At 40.8% G+C, this 21771-nt stretch overlaps 1 long non-coding RNA gene across 1 annotated transcript; it reads left to right on the top strand.

The window, feature by feature from the left end:
- Nucleotides 1-119: 119 nt before the first annotated feature.
- LOC105084806 (uncharacterized) lies at nucleotides 120-21301 on the top strand. Its single transcript, XR_836741.3, has 5 exons — nucleotides 120-211; nucleotides 654-741; nucleotides 12567-13849; nucleotides 16440-16719; nucleotides 20700-21301. It is a non-coding gene; the product is annotated as an uncharacterized LOC105084806 (long non-coding RNA).
- Nucleotides 21302-21771: the final 470 nt, after the last annotated feature.

Consider the following 21771-nt stretch of genomic DNA (forward strand, 5'->3'; position numbering starts at 1 on the left):
GGGGCGGGGCTCTGGACCGCGGCGGGGAGAAGCCGGAATTAAGTTACTTAGGGAGAGCCCCGCCCCCTGAAGGAAGGGCGGAGTCTTAGGGAACCCCGCCCAGCGTTCCGGAGCGCTTGCCCAGTTCCGTTCCGCTGCTGCGGGGTATGAGGCGCCTCTGCGAACGAACCTGGTTGGAGACTTCCCAGGAGCGCTGATGTCTGCCAGGGCGGTATGCTGTTGTCTTTCGATGATACTCATAGCCTGTGCGTGTGGTCCTCATGTATATGAATTACCTGCATCCACAGGTGCCCTGCAACAGAATCACTACCCCGTCACCCACCCCACACCCGCGCTTCGGTCTTGGGCAGGGCCAGGGAATCTGAATTTTTAACAGAGACCAACAGTGGTTCTGCTGCAGGGTTCTGCGGACCGCGCTTCAAGAAGAGGCTGGACTGGGTTTTAATAATGACTTCAAACATGTCAGACTGCAAGGCAAGCCCTTCTGGCTAAGTGAATATAGACCTTAGAAATATCATAAGTCTATCCTGGCCCTACCACCTACTCATTGTCACTGGTAGCATTATGTGGAATGCTACCACATAAAGGGTTGTAGGGAGGTTAAATGACTTGCTCTACCTGCAATACCTATCACATAAACATCAAAAAACTAGTCTTTCAGCTGATACTGGCAAAATGGCGAGAGGTATGCTAGGATCCGGCTGGCAAAAGGAGCGCCCCAATCTGGAGAACAAGTTTCGGGTGAGTTTTCAGGCTCCCTATGTTACCTGGCAAATGAAGTATCCGTTTCTTTTTCTGTAGCTAGAAATAGCATAACCTGGGTCTCATCTACTTCCCTGTTGGCAGACTTCTATTTATACAAGCAACGTAGTAACAAGAGCACCAGCAGTTTCTTTGGCATAAGCTATGCTTGTCCCCCTCCCCAATCTTTTCCATGCTTATTATAATTCCTACTGATAGATAACAAATTTATACCTGATTCAAAAACCTGTTTTTTAATTGAATTGCCATGTGGTGGTGCCCCCTTACACTGTAATTGTTTCTGATTCACTACCCCTGTACACTCCTGTACTTGGGTCCATATTTCTCTTCTCTGTCCCTTTGAGGGACAGTTTTTCATAGAAAACTGTTGGGTAAGCCATCTCCATTCTTCTGTGAAGCTACATCGAGAAAGAGAACAAAAGTTTCTGGATGTCATGAATTTAGAAAGGATTCTTTTTCCAAGATTCCTAGAGAGAGAGTGAAAGAGAGAGAGAGAGACTGGGAGGAGAGAGAAGGAGACTAAAGGCCCCAGAAACCCATGAAAATTGAAATTACTAGCTTGAGCCCTGCATAATTATTTATTTATTCAACAAATATTTATCTAACAGTTATCATATTCAAAGCATTTTATTGGTGCTAGGAATAGAGTGGTGAACAAAACAGACACACTTTGCTCTCATGGAACTTAGTCTAATAGGAGAAAACAGACATCTCATTAACAACAACAAAAACTCCACACAAATGAATAAATAATTATGAATTTTGCTTGAAGTGAGGAGAAATCAGGAAATGCCTGTGTGATAAAGCGCATTTAAGTTGAGACCTGAAGGATGAGCATATAAAGAACTCACTTTATCTAATAAACATACATATAATGCTTTCTATATTCTGGGCAGTGTACAAATTAACTCATTTAATTTTCAGATTATCTCTGTGATGTGGACTCTACTTCCATCTTGATTTTATAGATATGAAAACTGAAACCCAGAGAGGTTAAGTGGCTTGCCTAGGCACACACAGCTAATAAGAGCAAAACTGGTATTCACACTGAGGCAGTCTGGGCTCCAGAGTCCTTGTTCTTATCACTCAGTATGTTCTGTGGGATTAGCATGGCTGTTATGGGTTGAATGGTGTCCTCCAAAAAAAAGGTTCAAGTCCTAAACACTAGTACCTGTGAATGTGACCTTATTTGGAAATGGGGTCTTTGCAAATATAATCAAGTTAAAATGAGGTCATATTGAATTAAGGTGGGCCCTAATCCAGTAACTAGTGTCCTTATAAGAGAGGGAAATTTAGACACAGAAGGAGATACAGCAGAAAGGGATCAGAGATTGGAGTGATATGACTATAAGCTATGGCTTGCCAGCAACCAACAAAAGGCAAAGGAAAGATCTTCCTCTAGAGCTTTCAGAGAGAGCATGGCCCAGCTGACACTTTGTTTTTGGATTTTTGGCCTCTAGAACTTGTAGTAATTTATCATGGCATCCCTCAGAAGCCAATACAATGGCCAAGGCCTTGAGGTAAGAAAACACTTACTGTATCTGGATAATGAATACAAGCTAGGAATCTTAGTGAAGGAGGGGCAGAGTGACATGGGATGAGGCTGCAGATGGAGGTGAGGCTCTGACTATGTTAAGGGTTTGAGATTTTATTTAGAGTCCAATGGGATATTTTTTGATGTCCATTAGAGAGATGAAAACAATTTGGAATGGAAGGGTGGCAAGGGAGGTGGACAGAAAATGACAAGTTTGAGATATATTTTGGAGGTAGAATTGATGGGACTTGATGGATTGTATTTGAGATGAAGGAGAGACGTGTCAAGAAGTCTCCAGTTTCAGGTTTGTGACTCGAGCAACTTGGTGAATGGCAGCATCATTTACTAAGAAAGAGAACACTGGATGAGAACAGGTTTTAAAAGGAGAAGATCAAAAGTTCAATTTAAATATGCTTTTTAGAATGCCTGGAGATACCCAAGTGACTGTCTACTAGGCCATTGGACAAACATTTCTAGAACTCAGAAAAGAGATCAGGACCCAGATCAGTCCAGGAGGCTTTGTATATAGGTATTGTGGAGGAGTTCAAAAATGGCTCCAGTTATTCATCTCTCCCTGTATCAGTGTCCTTTGCCATGCTTTCTCATTAATGGCAGATGGGATGTTAACAAGCCTGATGGAGGCAGAGGCTTTAAGGATGCTTGTTGTTTGGCTTGGCCTGCTTTTGCCCTGTTACCATCATGAGAACATGCCTCAACTAGCCTGATGGAAGATGACAGTGTAGTAGACCTGAGTTGCCTGATCATCCTGCTGGGGCCATCCTAGATCAGCCTACAGCCACCTGACACCCAGAAAGGTAGATAAGTCTGTTAGCGGATGGAGAGTCCCCTAAATTAGAAAGCCCACCAAAGTGGTCTTTGCCCTGGCTGTGCAAGAATCCATGCAACAGAGGCATAGGGACAAAGTGAACGGCCACTTTATTGCTCAGAAGGGAAAATGGAAGGAAAGTACTCAAGCAGGGAGAAGGAAAGAAAGGTGTTCTAGTGGGAAGGGAAGCCCTCAAGCGGGGAGCCATCAGCCAAGATGGCTGGTAGAGACAGCTCCTGCCCAGGTAGGGCTGAGGGATCTTTTGTTAGAAGGCTCAGCCATCATTATCTTCACTCTGGTCGTTGTGTTAATTATTTTCTGCTATAGGCTTCTTCCTCCCTCAGAGCTCAGCCTTGAAACAAAAAGCAATTAGCAGAAACTTCAGCTGGAACAAAGCAAGAGATACTGGAGCGTGTCCTTGGATTTTAAGGAGCCAGCTGTGGAGAAGAGGAATGTCCTCCCTTTTCATCAGCTGGGTACTTCCTTTCCCTTGTTAATCGGCAGGGGTCAGTAAGCCTGCCTAACCACCTGCGTCAGCTCCCCACCGAGAGACTTCATATCAAGAGTCTTCTTGGGAAGAATGCATGGAGGTCTCTCCCTTCTGTGGCTTCTTCCTGCTGTACCAGAGTAGAAGTCTCTATCTACTCTAAATCTCGGTAATCTGTTCCTGGGATAGGCTTTCATCTGTGTAGCAGCAGAATCTCATTTTTAAACTACTGGAGACAATTTGAAATGAAGTGGAAAAGTACTTGAATTAAAAATGGCCCAAGAAGCCAGGATAATTATGGCAGGGCCTAAGGAGGGCAATAGCCAAGGCAAGACGCTGGACATTTGCCGGCCGAGTTTTTCATTCCCTTTTTCTGATGCTTTCAGCCTGTTCTAATAGACTTCTGATCTCTACCTGGCCTGATTGGTTGTAATCCCCTGTGTGGCCAGGTTTAGGGCAGGCAAGGGAGAAAGGCATGGATTTAAATGCTGTATGGCCTTGAGAATTCAATATTCCAGGTAGAGAGTGCTGGAAATCTTCCCACCACAGGGTAAGATTGGGAGGGGTTGAGATTCCTGACAAGTAACACTTGTTGGAATTTCCAGTTTTCTTAGGAACCAGGAGGCCATGGTATGATTTTTGGGTCATCCAGAGCAGAACAGGGGTACTCTATTCTAACCAGTTTTTGTTTCTTCTCTGCATCTGCCTCCTGAGACTTAGGTAAGAGAGAGTAATTGGTTTCTAGTCGAGGGAGGGGCAGGGGTATGATCCTGGGGGCAACAGCCTTGGTAACAAAAAGGAAAGTTGCTTTAACCCCCCCAAAAATCTCCAAAGATTCTCTTCAGCCCTGGAAGTTCTCAAAGGAATGGAGGAGTAATCTCAGTTAATCGTTGAGATAGGTGGTGAGAGTCGTCACCATCCCCCAGTCCCTGCAGGCTTGTCCTAATCAACTGCTTGAGCCTGCTCTTGTAAGACTTAGGGAAGCCTGGGAGACTTCAGATTCTCCACAGACAAGAAGTGTTGGGAGGGGGGCACAGGGTCCTACTCCCTTTCAAGTCCAGTAAAAGATGGTAGGACCACCCAGCCAACCTGCGTAGTCACAAGCTAAATAAAGTTGATTGCTTAAAGCCATTGTGCTTTGGGGTGGTTTGTTACATAGATTTATTGCGATAATAAATAACTGTTAAGATGCAATTGAAAGTTCAGAAACTAGATGAGACACCCAGGGGAGAGAGAGTAAAGTGAGTAGAGAAGAAGGTTCAGAACTGAACCCTGGAGTCCTCTAATGTTCAGAGGTTGGGTAGCAATGGAGGAGCCAGCAAATGAGCCTGAGAAGGAGGGGCTGGAGAAATGGGAGGGAAACAGGAGAGTCTTCAGTAAAATGCTAGTGAAGTGACTGTAAGTTTAGCAATATGGATGCCTTTCCATGGGCCCTAAATTCTAAACCTCTGCTCTGGTATCTGTTTTCTTTAAATCCCCACTGTTTTGGGTTAAGCCATTGCTAAAGTTGGGCTGTTTCTCTAGTTGCCTGTCTTCGTTTCTTCTTTCTATGATTCGCTCTTCACACTGCTGATAAATCATCTTCTTAAAAGTTGGATCACATCACTTCTTCCTCAGAACCTTCTGTGGTATTGCATGGTATTCAAAGCTCTCCTAAATTCAGAAGGCCTATGCTAGAGTTTTCAGATTTACCATGTACTAAGTGTACAACTTTGGGGAAGCTTTGTATCCTTTATAAGCCTCATCTCTTTAAAGCTGAGAAAATAAACTACCAAATCTAAATTTAAGTCTAAATCTGACCCTGAACCTATGTCTGTCTGTCTGTCTATCTATCAAAATCTATTCCCTTCTTCCATAGTAAAATCATTGAAGCTGGGCACATGGCTGCCTAGTTAGACCACATTTCCCAGGCTACCTTGCAGGAAAGTGAGGTGATGGAATATGAGTGGAAGCGAAATGTACCGATTCCTGGGATTTAAGACATTAGTTATACTTTCCCTAAGCCTTCTCCTTCCCCACTGTGCTGGGCTGAATGATCATGTGGAGTGGCATTCTGTGAATTCTGTAATATAAGAAAACAAACCAATTGTTCTTTTTTTCTCCTTTAAGTCACTTTTTTGGGGGGCAATCTGTTATAGCCATCACTTCAGCTAATATAATAGCTAGATCTATGCAGATGGACATATGAATTTGTTGGGAAGCAATGTATGTGAAAGCACTTTGCAAATTTTTACAAGTACCCTGGGTTCAGGTTCATAAGAGCTGATGTTTAACCTTCTCTGAGATGAAGGCAAGAAGCTAAGATGACTCTAGGTATCTGTTGGGAGAATCTCTGGGTTATTATTGGTGGAAAGAGCTGGAACCCACATTATTTTTGCTATGCCTGGGTTAGGGGACTTATTTGAAACCTATTTATTTTCAGGACATTTTTGACTCATCTGAAAAGCCTCCTGTCTCCTCACCCTGTTATTTGTTTAGCTAGGACTAAAAGGGAGCATTCCTCCACCTGGAAATCTTGAATGGCTCCTTGTCCTAGGGTGGCAACTGTAGTCTGGTCTATTACTTTTATTTCACGGAGGAGTAAATTAGATCCAGAGAGAACTGTGTTTGCTTTCTTTTGAGTTGTGAATAGAAGGAATAGAAGTGGAGATGGGGAGAGATTCCAAGATTAGAGCCCTTTCCAGGGCTGTATCTGGGTGAGGCTGCTGTGATGTGCCCTAAAGTCTTGATACATTACAGCTGACCCCATGGATGTTTTTCCATGAGACTGCTGGACTCACAGGTTTTCCCTGCCTTCTTTTTCATCTACCTACCGCTCAATTTAAATGCACCTGCCTTTGTCACAGCCTCTCAGGCTGGACTTTGTTTCTCCAAATTACAAGTGGCTGATGTAGTAATTTAACCTCCACAGATGAGAGAGGTACGAGCCTCCAGGGAGCTCTATTCTCTGTGAACTATGACTACTGGCCTTCTGGAAACAATGCTCCGGTTTTTCTAAATCAGAAAAATGACTTGATGGTGGAATCTGAGTTTCAGCAGGAAGGTGTGCAGAGAACATGGTAGATTACTTTGGGACCAGTAGCTCACAATGCATGTTCCCACACAGAACTTCTCTAGCTGGGCTACACGTTGTCTCTACATCCCTCCATACGCTGAGAGTCAAAAAGATGGATTCACTGAACACATTTAACTGAGGGAGAACAGAGGGAGAAAGACTGTGTAAGGCAAAGACGGGGGTGGGGGTGGGGGTGTGCCCATCGTGGGCACAGTTGTCTGCAGACGAGGTATCCTGGCAGCGCTATGCAGGGGTGGGTATTTGTAGTGCAATAAGGGCTTGTTCAGAATATTTTGATTCCCTGGAATCCACAGTTGCATTTTGCAACACAGCATTCCCTGGTCCTTTTATGGCAGAAGGGAGTTCATTTCCTAGCCCTCATCATCGGCCGTCTGTTCTTCCTAATTATAAAAGACATGCCCTTGAACCTCTCCGTTAGCATCCTCTAGCTATATAAAAGCTGCCTTGGCCTTAGCATTTCTTTCTCTTGATAAAACAATGTATGCCTTGCTGTGAGAGGCAGATTAATTAGTTTTTCAGAGAACAGTATTACTGAATCCCACTGACGTTTTGAGTACCATACAGATGTTGTATTCTTGGGTTGTTAGGGCTTCTAAGGGTAGGTTTGCAGATGAGGGTAATTCAGCTCAGTGATGAGAATCTATGCAATTCTAAATTACGACTGTTTCCTTCTTCCCTACGTCTCTCCTGCCTTCCTTCCTTTTTTCCCTCCCTCTTTATTTATTTGTTTTTTAATGGAGGGAAGAGAAGAGAAGTTAGATCCAGCATTTCAAAACAGATTTGAGCCCTGTTGTGGTAGACTTTGTTTCATCTCCTTGATGGTACCCTTTGAATAGACATTTTTTGTTCCAGCTGGTGTGTGAGGGTCATGCTACCCCCTATCTGTGATTATGATCCAAAGTTCAATTGTAAATTTATTGTTTAGAAATTGAAATGCATTTTTCTACCGAAAAATGAAGATGTTGTAGCTCCAAGGTCAGCTCCATTATGAGTCCATAGTAAGGCTGAAATGTTCACAAGCAAAAAAAAAAAAAAAAAGTAGAAAGCAATACTGTTGCCATGCTGGTAGATTTAATAAAGAGAAGAAATAACACTGAATAAGAAAGATTTTATTGTGTGTTTATACCAAATGCTGATAAAAAAGATAATGGATGATACGGTGGGAGTGAGAATGCACTGTTATTCAGAGGAGGCTACATGAAAATGTATTGAGTGTCTAGGGAATTGATGGGGGATGGCAGGAGAGGAGAGGCCATGGCAGGATTAGTGTCAAGCAGATCTGTGTTTTCTGCTCTAAGATACTACCTGAGGCTGCCATGCTCCTAGCCTTTGTAAGCATCTTTGCCTATCAATCTCGCACAAGATGCTTTGTGAGTTGAAATACTAGTCTCACTATATACAGCTTGTGTATATGTCTTAATATGTCTCTCATTTCAGAATCTGTGGGAGGACAAGTAAAAGGAAACAAGGCTTCCCAGATCATAGGTTCCATCATATAGCTTATTATTTGGAGTCTATCTTACCTGTGGTGTTAATCTCCACTATATAGCCCCCTTCCCTCCCATCTTTTGGGTCCCTTAGATCCCCTAGTCTGCATCAAAATCACCTGAATGGATTATTAAAACACAGGTTGCTAAGCTCCGCTCTCAGATTTTCTGATTAAGTAGGCTAGGGTTGGGGCCCAAGAATTTGCATTTCAAACAGGTTTCCAGGTGGTACTGGTGCTGCTGGTCTTGGGGCCACATTCTGTCCTTGATCAGTCCGGTCTGACCCCTGGTTGTGAGCGCCGTACTCTCTGGCTGTAAGCTTCTGCCTTCTCCACTCAGTCACAGACAGTTCTCTGGCTTTGCCCTAGGCACTCCAGGTTCATATCTGGTCCTCTGGAGGCTGAAGTCCATTTCCTTCCTAAGCCCCAAAGATACTTTTCCAGAATGAAGACCGTGGAGCTTTGTTCTGACAACTGTCCACCCTGGAAAGCTCTGTGGCTCTGGGTCTTGGAAGTCTCTTTCTCTCTTCATCCCAGCTCCCCCTGCTCTTTCCAGTTGCCTGCAGCAGGTCCCACCCCCAGCAGATCCCGCCCCCCCCCCCCATGCTGAAGCTCAGCGTCTTACCTCCTCTTCTAAGTAGCACCAGGTCTTAGCTCATCCTCTTCATGGCGAGTGTATGATCCTGAAAGCCAGTTTGTGTCACACCTTTTCCTTCTAGTAGCTTTTAGGAGACCTCTGTTCCCTGACTCAAAGCTGCCGTAATTGAAGTTGTGAGGTGGCTCCCGGGAACGGAGTTCCACAGCTTTGGCTCCCAGATAAGTTCAGGTATCTCCCAAGTCCTATCTCATCACTCCCATGTTGATCTTTCTCTCAGGGAAATGGTTTTTCAGAATTTCAGTTTCAAGCCCACCCCAGCCTTGGAGTGAAGCCCAGATCGCTATAATATTCTTTTGTTTGGCCCCCACCAACTTCACAACAAAGCCTTAATCTTAACTGGTTTCTGTGAATCATAGGAGCTAGCTCACATACAGTCACAAAGAGCATCCTCTCAGGTACCACGAAGGGCTTGCTGATTTCTTCCTTTCTTGCTCTGGATTTTTCCCACAGCCCCCAACCTCCATCCTCACATGACCCACTGCTGACACCTCAGATTCCCCCAGAGACACTGCTGGTGCCCAGCGAAACTTCACCTTCCACGCCCAGAGCTCTCCAGGGCTCTGCTCTCTCGGTCCCCTGCCAAAGGCACTGCTGCTGGCTGTCCTGCTCCGTCAGGGGTGAGACCACCCAAGTCAAAGATGCTGATGTCTCTGCGGGACCTTGGCCCCTATTGCTGGCAGCGTTGCTAGTGTCCTGCCTGTTGATGCAGACATTGGTGGTGGCACTGATGTGATAAAGACTTCATGGCACAATAGATTTCCTGCTAAACTGGGAAGGATTCCTTTATGTCTTTTGTCTTATGCTTTTTACCTGGGTTCTAGCACAGTGCTTCTTGGAGTTGACAGAGACTGGAGAGAATTTAGTGAAGGAGCCTTTGGCAGAGATGGCTAGCTGCCTCCCAGAATTCTGTTATGTAGAATTAATGCCAGGAAGTAGATGTGCAGGCGTTTAAAAACCTTTCCAAGGCCCTCACTCCACCTTTGCATTCACTGGAGTTACGGAACTAGTTCCCTGCAATGCGAACAGACCTGATGTGTATCATTTCCAGGCCAAGGAGTTTAAGAAGTAGGTGTGCCTCCTATCTGTGCTTTCTTCCCCCTCCCACTGGCTCTAAGACCTCAGGGAATGTCAGAATATAGGATGAAAGGAACCAGGACATGCACCTTGGACTCTTCTATAAGTGAGAAATACATTTTCTGTATACTTTAAAGTGATTAAAACAGTAAATTGCATGTTATGTACAGTTTACCACAATTAAAGGAATGCATTTCTATTGTGATAAGTTACTGAAAATTTGAGACTTATTTGTACAGCAGCTAACATTACCCTAATTAATTCTCAGCTCCCTAAATCTGTTCTATTTTAGGCTCCATTTCCCAGAACCCTGATGCAAGTCACTCACAGAGTGCAGTAGGAGAAACACTCCAAACGCCTCCTCTCTTTTCACTCTGGCCCTTTGTCCTTGGCAAGTCTATCTGTGCCAGGACTCCCTTCACACTCCTTTAAAGACTTTTCTAGAAGCAGACTCTTGTTATTATAGAATGGTTGTTAAACTCACAGACCCCAGGGACAATTTGCCTGGGTTTGAACCCAAGCTCTTCCCTTACTAGCTGTGTGACCTTGGGCAAGTTACTTAACCTCTGTGTGTCTCAGTTGTCTAAGGTGCAAAATGGGGCAATGGCATCACTTACCTTCAGACGTTCTTGTGAGGATTCTATGAGTCCAGAGAGGTAGAATACACATACTTGACTGGAGTACATATTCCTGCTAAATTTTAACTCTGCTACTATTGCTAATGTACCTCACAGCCCCTCCAATCAGACTCCCACATGTGTGAATCTCAGGTAAATAAGTTTGAGCCAAGCTTCTTCCTACAAAATAGTAAAAGGCCATATTAATAACAGATCACTCAGGGAGAGAGGACAGATCTTTGCATTTTGGGGTACTCAACCCAAAAAGTACTTGAGTACTTTTATGTATCAAACTATGTGTTAGGCCATTTCACATATATTTTTCTATTAGTTGTTACAAAATTCTGTATAATTAAACCATAAGACAAGAAGAATACATTCACAATAAAAATTTGGTTTGATAGTATGTGGGGAATTGTGATGCAATATTAACTGTTATTACATATTACAACACTGTATTGAATATTTATCTCTAAAGTACAGAATTAGTTTTTAGAATGTTATTTATTCTTTAGGATTTTTTTTAATAGGAAAAAAGAAGAGAGATCAAACCAAATCAATCAAAGATTATTTATATTTTAGAAACACACTTAAGAAAAACAACATTTAAAAAATGAGATTTTGTGGGGAGTGGTGGAGTGTATGCCTGGTTTCAATTCCCAGGTCCTCCATTAAGAAAAAGAAATCAATAACAAAAAAAAAAAGTAAAAAAAAAAAAAGATTTTGCAATCCTCCTCATTTTTATCGAACATACGTAAGATATATAATCCTAGTATCACATAAAGCAAGCTCTATCATATACCTTTAATATATGTATATATGTATGATTCTGTTCATATAAAAAACGGAAAGTTTTTTTCCAAAGTTTTGGATTCATAGAATTTTATATTTAAAAAGCATTTTGTTGTGGTTATTATTCAACCTACATAAATCATTATTTTCTCAAGATTAGTGGACATGTATTTGAAGACTATTCTAATAAAAATTCAAAAGTTACCGATTTGTTTTTCTGACACTGAACACTTACAAAATTCTTGAAAAAATGCTAAGAACATGCTTTTCTATGAAATCAAAATTTAAATTCAAAACTGCAAAATACCATGGTAGCTCTGTCTAGACTATAGTTCAGATACATGAAATTACAGTTGAAGATGTTGAAAGAAACACGTACAGTATAAAAGTATTAATTTTACCATCAGACTAAATGAGAGGATGAAGTTGATATGAATTCCTACGTCGTCACATAGGTTACCAAGCAGTTTTTAAAAAGCTTTAACAACTGTTAATTAATTTATGGTCAGTGAATATATAAATAAGCTTGTCTTTGATCTATATGGAAGAATTTTTACCTTTTACTTATTCATTTATTCATTTTTAGGCAAAAGAGATTTGAAGAAAACAATGGAAGTATTATCCAACACTATCATTTAGGAATTACTTTTCAGAGAAAGCAAACTTTGTCAGTGTTTCTAGTTAAGTATCTTTCACCCTTCTAATAATAAAACTCTAATCACAAGTGACTATGAAAACTATAAATTTTCTGTTCTACGCTTTGGCAAATAAAATTTTGTAGAGGTTTCTCTTCTACAAGTGGCAAGATAAAAATAAGACTCTTTTTTTAAAAAAGAGTAAATTAAAAGAGGTTTCAATTTATCATTTTACTGTTTTTAGTGTGTGTTTCTCCTCTTCCTCCTCGGTTTCCTGTCTCAGCCTATAAACTCCCAAGTCTTCTTCAACGCCTGTTCCAAATACCGTGCCCCTAAAAGTCTGTTTTTGTTTTGTATCATTTCTTGTGATCCCTTTAGCCTGTGCACTTTGTGTACTCAGCGTGTATTGCATGCTGTTGTAAATTGCTAAATCCTCTGGGACGGGGTTTGTGCCTTCCTCATGTTTGTGCCACGTGTGGGACCAAGCACAGACCTTACCTGCAGTGAGCCCTAAGAAACATTTGCTGAATTAAAATGCTCAATACTTATGGTTTTCCCCTCCTCTATAAAATGATTTGTGTTTGCTCTTGATGCAAACCTCTCCCCTCATATTATGTAGGCCTGCAAAGTCCTCCAGAGCCAAGTTCAGCCTGAGGCGTGACTCAGCAATGGCGTCCCTTCCCTGGTAGCTTCTACAGAATGGAAGGAAGTTTGTCCCAGCCACACCAGGTGGCAGTGTGACCCACGCCTGCCTCACCACCAAGGCAAGTGTGTGAGGAAAAACAATGCAGTGATTCTACGAAGAAAACATTTGAAAATGATATCCCATAAAAGGGTTAAATGAACTCAATTTTCTGTATTTAATCAGAGATTCCAAGACTTGCATGATTTATAGGACAGCCGCTGACAGGAAAAAGTGAAAAAAAAAAGTCATTATTTGCACTGTCAACATGTATACAGAGAGAAATAAATATGTATCGTGGCAGACAAGAGGAAATCTTTGCATTATATAAAGGAATAGAAGTAATCATATTGAAAGTGAATGTTATTATACTATTTTGTAAATATGAGAATAGCTGTAAAAGGCACAATTATTCTTCAGAATTCAGATGCTCAGACTACCCTACCTATCAAAAACTGAGATTATTCTGATTCTCAAGAAACAATATTTTTGAAGTTATAAAATGGTTGCGTTTTGGTGCAGGTGAATGATTTCTGCAAACTATTTTCCATGCACATTTATACCATTATTGTGTTAAAGTTAGGATTACAGCTGAAGTCCCTCTGAATTTGGGATATGGTAAAATAAGGGGTAACTGCATTATTCTGGTATCAGTGTAGTAGGGAAGAACAGATCTGACTCCATATCAGATCTGTTCCTTTGTCTCTAACCCTGTGCTCTGTTTTTGGTGCTTAGTCATGCTGGCTCTGCACCTTTTCTAAAAGAATGTTGCCGATAGCCTGAAATATATAGGATAGCCCATTCTCAAGGTTCTGATCTTTAAGGGTATAACACTTTCCCATTCATATAAAGATTAAAAAATTGCAGAATAGAAAATAACTTTTGTCTTATTGGAGGGTTGCAGGAATGCCATGACCTGACCTATGTGGACAGCTGCAAGAACAAAGGATTCTGACACCAAGAAGCTTGCAACAACCAACCAAACCTCCTCCCCTTTTTAGTATAAAAAGAGCTTAAATTCTAACTTGGGGAAGATGGCTCTCTAGGACATTTGTTCTCCATCTTCTTGGTTGGCTGGCTTTCCAAATAAAGTCATTATTCCTAGCCCCAACACCTCGTCTCCTGATTTATTGGCCTGTCATGCAGCAAGCAGAATGAGTTTGGACTTGGTAACATCAGTATCATAGTCCTCCACGAAGTAGCACACTCTGCAATACTTGGTAGGTATCATCACTTCTGCAGTCAGTTGGTTTTTTGAATATTGTTGCAACTGTGAAATAGAGGAAGTGGAAGTTCTCATTAACAGAAAGAAATCTCTCTTTTAGGGGTTATTGTGGACATTTTTCATTTAGGGCATTTCTGGTTGCCCAGCACTGTCTGAACATTCTTCTAGTATTTGGAAAATGTCCTGTCTTATGAGTTCCACTTCCCCAGGCTGAAGCGAAAAACTAGCTTTCCCAGGTCCCACAGGTGTGTATGGCCTGAACTCCACCAATCGGATGCACTTGAATGTGACTTTGTTTCAGCAGCAAGCAATGGGAGAAAGGAGGCTTGTAGAACTTCTCGTCTGGCAAGCACGGCAACAGTAGCGTTGGGTTCTTTGGGAGCATCACTATCAGTTTCTGGCATCCATTCCTGAGTGTTACCGGCATGAGCTGGGCAGCATCTGTACAGGTCATGGTGGAGGTGCCAACTGGTGGCAGCAGGAGTGTTGAACTATAGTGGCTCCTGCAGAGTAATTGGACATTGTTCCTGACTGCTTAGCATCCAAGCCTGGTTCTCAAACCTTCTTGGAGCTTCTGTGAGCTCCCTACTAGCCTTTAATTAATTATTTTCCCACTTAAGACAGCCAAGGTAGATTCTGTTGTTTGCCACTTAAAACCCTGATAGAAACAAGGAATAAGAGGACATACTCTTTTTTTTTTTTTTTCTAGACGTAAATTTTGGAATAACTTGTAAAAACTTTATCATGTTACCAATCAAGGGAAAATTTTATATGAAAGGAAGAAAGAAAGAATATAATATAATTGTAATCTGGAACTGATTGAAGATCCAATAAATGAGATAAAGCAACCACAACTGAGTTTTTAAAAAGTCATTTTAATATTTATATTTATAAGTGAAATAATTTTTGTAAATAAGGAAGAAATAATTTTAATATTTACAACTAGGGATTTAAATGTTCATACTAAGAAACACTTACATTTGGTATCAAAGGGTAATTTAGCAAAGTACCAGTCTTTTAGAAAAGCAGAATAGACTTGTTTTTGTTCGACCAGTACCCCACTTCCCTTGTAATTACAGAATCCCTCTTTATCATGGGGAACCCTTGGCATGGGACTATCCATGAGAAGGTAAGAAATAATTGTCGAGATAAGTGGGGCAGAGGATTAACTAGGGCAATGCTGGTAACACTATCGACCACTATAGTGGTCATGAATTCCAAATGAGGCTAGTCGTCCTACTTGGGTCATTTTTCTCCAACCACATCCAGCTGATTAGGCATGGGTGTGGAGTAGGCAGAGTAATTTAGTCTGGGATACTGTTCAGCCAGTTGAAGTGCAGGGCAAGAAAGGTGAGGGATGTAAGGGAGTGATTCTAACGATAGACCATGGGATCTTAGTGGGATAAGGAATAAAAGAAGGACAGGAGTTAGTGAGGGAGAGTGAAAAGATGGAGAGCCCACTGGGGTCACAGCACTGGTAATATACAGAGTGAGTGGGAGAGGAAGAAAGTGAGGGTCAGAATGGAATTATCAGCATTGAGATTAAAACAATTTTTTTGTGTGTGAAAAGGATATCGTTTATCACTTTTCAATAATATTCTTTCTTTTAATAAAAAAGTTAATGTATAATTTATAATAAAATTCACATATTTCAATGATATGAGTTGATGACTTGACAAATATATACACCTATGTAATTGCAATCAAAATCAAAATATAGAACATTGCCGTCTTCCCAAAGTTCACTTGTGCCACTTTATAGTCAGTCTGTCTGCAATGGACTGAATGTTTGACACCAGCTCTCCAAATCCCTATGTTGGAATCCTAACTTCCAATGTGATGGTGTTAGGGGGTGGGGTCTTGGGGAGGTAATCAGGTCATTAAGATGGAGCCCTCATGAATGGCATTAGGGCACTTACAAAAAGAGTCCAGAGAGCTAGCTAGCCCACCTCCCACCATGTGAGACACAGCAAGAAGACAGCCATCCATGAAGCAGGAGGCAAGCTCTCACCAGACACTGAATCTGCTGGCACTTTGAACTTGGACTTCCCAGTCTCCAGAACTGTGAGAAATGAATGTTTGCTGTTTAAGCCATCCTAGCTTATGGTACTTCTGGTGTAGCAGCCCCAGTGGACTAAACACTCCCCCTATCCTCACTTTAATAAAACACTGGTGTCATTTTTTAAAACTGCTGTGAGTTTTAACTTACTCTAGAATTTCATATAAGTGGAATCATTTAGTATGCACTCTTTTTATGCCTGGCCACTTTTACCTAGTGTAATGTTTGTGAAATTCATCCATGTTATTGTGTTTATCAATGATTTATTCCTTTTTGTTGCTGAGTGTTATTCCATTGTATAAATATACAATAACTTGTTGATCTATTCACCTATGGGTAGGCATTTGGATTGTTTTTAGTTTGGGCTGTTACTAATGTTTATATACAAGTCTTTTTATAGGCATATGTTTTCATTCTCTTAGGTAAATACCTCAGACTAGTTACAGCTATGTATTATCTGATTTTACATATTGTTGGATATGATTTGCTAATTTTTTATTTAGAATTTTCATGTCTGTATTCACAGGGGCCAAGGGAAGTCACAATAACCATCAGAGAGGGAAGAATTTAGTCCTTTGTTGGAAAGTTGAGGCGAAACTAACCCTTTGGCTCTTTCCCCTGGGTTGGAGCCATCACAGCAGCAGTCCCTTGATCCTAAACAATGGCAAATGGAACCAGAACACATGGGAGCCAGATGGCATCATCTACTACCACAGCAGGGCAGGCATAAGAAGTGAATATGGGGCCATGGCAATGAAGAATAATGCAGAAATTCAGAGGCCACAACACTCCATCCTTCTAACTAGGTAAACGTGCCCTACATGTCTTCCAGTCTTTGTGTTTTTTGGGCCACATGTACCCATATTCTTAGGCAACCAGCTCTTAAGTTGATGGTCTTCTGATGGCAACACAAAGAGCCCCCAAAGGGACGTCGTGTATTTGGGGGGACTAACAGTAGAATTTAGAATGTCATTATGAGGCAGACTGTTTTCAGGTGTAGCAGTGCAAGCACTAAACCACTATATCCCAAGGTGGGTCCAGAGAGGAGCACAATCACCCTGGATCCATGGACTTACAGCTATTGACACCCGGGTCAAATGTCCCCTTGCTTACGTGTGAAATGTCTCCGGAGTGTTATTGCTTTAAAGACTGTCAGGTTCCCAAAAAGTAACAATTGTTTATTCCATAGCAAACAGTTCTATTTGCAAGTTAAGATGTACAAGTAATTTACTGGAACCTCTCTTTCCTGCATACTTCTTAAATACTTGACTGAATCTCTGCTGTGTACTGAGGCAATCAGTAGATTTTTAAGAAAGTAATCAAGATTCCAAAATGTCTCATCACAAAATTAGGAATTATGTAAAGATAACTGAAGTAAAAGACAAAGAACACATTGTTCTCTTGACTCATTTCAGTTCTCCCCTGGCAATAAATTTTCATGAGCTGCTTGGACTATTAAGGTAAATTGATATTTTAAGGTTATGATTATTTGTGACAGGTGTACAATATTTGTAAGCCTTTGTTTGTATATTTATATTTATACTGATTATGAGCAACTGTGAGTAAAATACCTTCTTTTATTTTTAATTACTTTTTAAAATTGAAGTATAGTCAGTTTACAATGTTGTCAATTCCTGGTGTACAGCATAATGTTTCAGTCATACATATACATATATATTCATTTTCATTACAGGTTACTACAAGATATTGAATATAGTTCACTGTGCTATTTGCCATAAACTTGTTGTTTATCTATTTTATATATAGTAGTTAGCATCTGAAAATCTTGAGCACCCAATTTATCCCTTCCAACCCCCTCTCCCTGCTGGTAACCATGTTTGTTTCCTATGTCTGTGAGTCTGCTTCTGTTTTGTAAGTAAGTTCATTTGTATCTTTTTTTAGATTCCAAATATAAGTGATAATCATATTTTTTCTTTCTCTTTCTGGTGTACTTCACTTAGAATGATGATCTCCAGGTCTATCTGTGTTGCAGCAAATGGCATTATTTTATTCTTTTTTATGGCTGAGTAGTGTTCCATTATATATATATAATATTGGAGTGCATGTATCTTTTCAAATTAGAGTTCCCTGTGGATATATGTGCAGGGGTGAGATTGCTGGATCATATGGTAAGTCTGTTTTTAGTTTTTTAAGGAATCTTCATACTGTTTTCCATAATGGCTGGACCAAACTACATTCCCACCAATGTGTAAGTGGGTTCCTTTTTCTCCACACTGTCTCCAGCATATATGATTTGTGGACTTTTTAATGATGGCATTCTGACAGGTGTGAGGCAATAGCTTATTGTAGTTCTGATTTGCATTTCTCTGATAATTAGCAGTACTGAGCATTTTTTCACATGCCTATTGGCCACTTGTAGAATATCTTCTGTTTTAAAATGGCTCATTTAGTACAGTACTTCCCAAACATTACTTAAATGAATACTTACGTATGTGAAATACAAGTGCTATATTGATTTGCTTTTAAAATATTTAGTTGAGGTGAAGAAATTAAAAATGAAGGTATAGGATCTTAGGGCACAATATAAATAGCTTAGATGACTTTGGCAGGAGAAAGATCTATTAGACTAAGTTTTCTAAACACTTAAAGCTAACTTCTTCAAGAGCTGCCTTTTTTCTTTTAATCAATTAGGTAATATTCTTTCAGAATGTAATGCATGGAGGGGCGGGGCAAGATAGGGATAGGGGATTAAGAAGCACAAACTCTATATGCAAAATAAGTAAGCTACAGGAATATGTTTTACAGCACAGGGGATGTAGCCAATATTTTACATTTATTTTAAATGGTGTAAAATCTATAAAAATATTGAATCACTATGTTGTACTCCTGAAACTAACATAATATTATAAATCAACTATACTTCAATAAAAAAAAGTAATGTTTGATTTCCTGCCATCTTAGCAGAACATACAGAATATAATCTATGTGTCCTATAGGGAATAAGCATGCATGTCAATTCACCAAGGGGTGTTGCCCTTGGGGTTGATTGAAGTTCATGGACACAAAGGAGGTCAAGGGATGGAGCAGCATAGCAGTTTGGGGCTGTACAGTCAAGGGCGAGTCTACCTCCTCTCCCCTTCCCATCTCCTCCCTCCCACACCCATTTGTGTCTCACCTATTCATTTCAACTCAGGAAGATTGAGTGTTGATACAAGGAACCAGATAACCTTGGTTATTCTCTCACTAACTTCATTTTATATTCTATTACATTTTGGTTTTGAAGAGTGGCCCAAGGGGGACTCTAAATGCTTTCATGTGGGAGTAAAGTGCTTATATTCGTAGGCCTTCTTCTCTCATTTTTGTTCCTATAAGTCTCCCCGTTTATTAAAGTTAGCAAAAGAGTGACTGCTGGATATGAAGCACATTGCTGGACTAAGGTCTATGTATTTCACAAACTTTCAGTTCTAAGATGAATAAGTTCTGGGGATCTCATGTACAATGTGGTGACTATAGTTAATAATACTGTGTTATATACTTGAAATTTGATGAGTGCATAGATCTTGTGTTCTCACCACATACACACAGATGGCAACTGAGGTGATGGATATGGGTAACTAACTTGATTGTGGTAATCATTTCACAAAATATACAAATATTAAATCATCATGTTGTACATCTTAAATATATACAACTCTTATTTCTCAATTATACTTCAAAAAAGATTGGGAGGGATCTTCTGTGTACTTCAAAGTGTAGGAAAAGCATGGTTGGCACACTCAAGACATAGCTTTGTTATTCTTTTCTGTTTGTCTCTTTTCTTAAAACAGATCCTCAAAGATTCAAATGAAAGTACAGTCAGCCCTCTGTATTCACAGGATCTGCATCCTCAGATTCAACTAAGCTTGGGTCAGAAATGTTTGAAAAAATACTCCAGAAAGTTCCGAAAAGCAAAACTTAAATCTGCCCCAGGCTGACAACTATATTTATGTAGCATTTACAACGTATTAGGTATTATAAGTAATTGAAAGATGATTTAAAATACACAGGAGGGTGTGAATGGGTTATATGCAAATATGTTATTTTTGTATAAAGGACTTGAGCATCAGCAGATTTTGGTGTCCGCAGGGGTCCTGGAACCCATCCCCTCCCGTTCCGAGGGAGGACTGTAGTTTATTTGGTAGATGAAGGCAGGGCAATGAGGGCTTCAGATAAGGAAGTGAAGGCAGCCAAAAAAGCGTGTATTAATCAGGCCAGAACCCCGCCCCCACCCCCGTCCTGGTCAGCTGAGCTCGAGTCCACTGCTTGCTGGCCCACAGCAGAGCCACACCTGTAGAGTCCCCACCATCCGAGTGTCAGTGGTGAAGTTGATGGAGTGTAGGCATTTCCCCACTTTCCATTTGCTTGCATGGGGCATTGTGTGCTTGGGTGGCCAGAGAAAGCCCTCAGGTAAAGAATCATAGGTTCTGGTAAGGTGGAAGTAAGGCATGTTAAAAGAGAAAGGGAAGCATATAAAAGTTTTTAAGAGTTTATTTGAGCAAAAATCGATATGAATCGGGCAGGGACAACTGAAAGTGGTCAGAAGTGCTGTGCACCCGCAGGAGCTGCAGGAGAGCCCTTTATGGAGGAAAGATGGAAACAAAGTCAGGATGTTATTGATTGACTATGGCTTAAAGTCTTAGTTGGCTGTTTGTGATTGGTTGTCCTTAGGTTTTGATTTTGTAACTTTGAAGCATTTATAGGCTTAGATTTTGGTTTGCCTATGCCAGTCATTATGGCATTAAGGTCACCTCAGTCTAACGGCCTCCTTGTTTAATCAATTTAACAGGCTGCATGCACCAAAGTGACCCTGGTGAGGAGACCACCAAAGTGTCCACTGCAGCTGGAGACCTGACACAGACATGGCCGCTACTCACAGCCCAGTGATTTGTAGACTCACATTTTGAAAACAAATTGTCAGCCTAAATAAAGAGGTGAACTGAAGCAAATTTCAATGACCAGAAGTTAAGTTTATTGTGGAATAGCAGAGGAATGGTAATTTAGGAAATGCAAACTGTAGCAAGCTACAAGCGAGTCCCTTGAGGGTTTGGAGTGGGCTGTATTTATGGGAAAATGTACAAAAATAGGGTCCACCCAGAGTCTAGCTGTAAGCTCACTGGCCTGAGGATGGGGAGAGATTCTTAGTGGATATTTATTGGTCAGGAGATGAGTTTCCAGTGTTCGATAAATCAGGTATTTAGGAGAAGTCATTCTCTCAGTTCGTAAGTTGCATTTTCGTGAGAGCCCATGTGTGAGATTCTCCATCTCATGTACTTGGGTTCCATTTTGGATTGAAATCTTTTTACAGAATTGAGACAATTATGACTTTCCTTTAACCGTACTAGTGTCTAGAAACGTTGTTTCTGGAAGAAAACTCAGCCGCTATTTAGTAGGTCCACATTCTACCTATCTATGTAGCCTTTTCTGGTTTATTTCCAAAATAAGTTACCCAGTGAATCGTCTAACTCAACTCTGTCTCCGCTTTTATAATAATTTAACTACTGCCAGTTTGAATTTCTTCTCTCTTGAGTAGTCAGATGGGGTAGGATGAGTGAGAGGCGATTGATTTTCTAGTGTCAGTTTACTCCACTCCCTCAAATCAGACAGTTCTTAAATATGTAAGTCAAAGTCTGCTGATTTACAAAAACTTTATACTGTTCTTATAAGATGCTCAGCGGTGGGAGCAGGGAGTACAAATAAGCAGGGATTCTGTCGCATGTTGTAATGGGAAGCTCTTTTTGTCGGCCAGTATCTTTCTTTAACAGTTTTCAATGGCTCTTGCATTACATTACCGCTGAGAGGAAATGATGGCTAATATTTATGTCAATTTGCAGAAGAGAAAATAACTTCTGGATATGTTA

This window comes from Camelus dromedarius, chromosome 3 (assembly GCF_036321535.1).
Source record: "Camelus dromedarius isolate mCamDro1 chromosome 3, mCamDro1.pat, whole genome shotgun sequence".
NCBI classification, from domain to species: Eukaryota; Metazoa; Chordata; class Mammalia; order Artiodactyla; family Camelidae; genus Camelus; species Camelus dromedarius.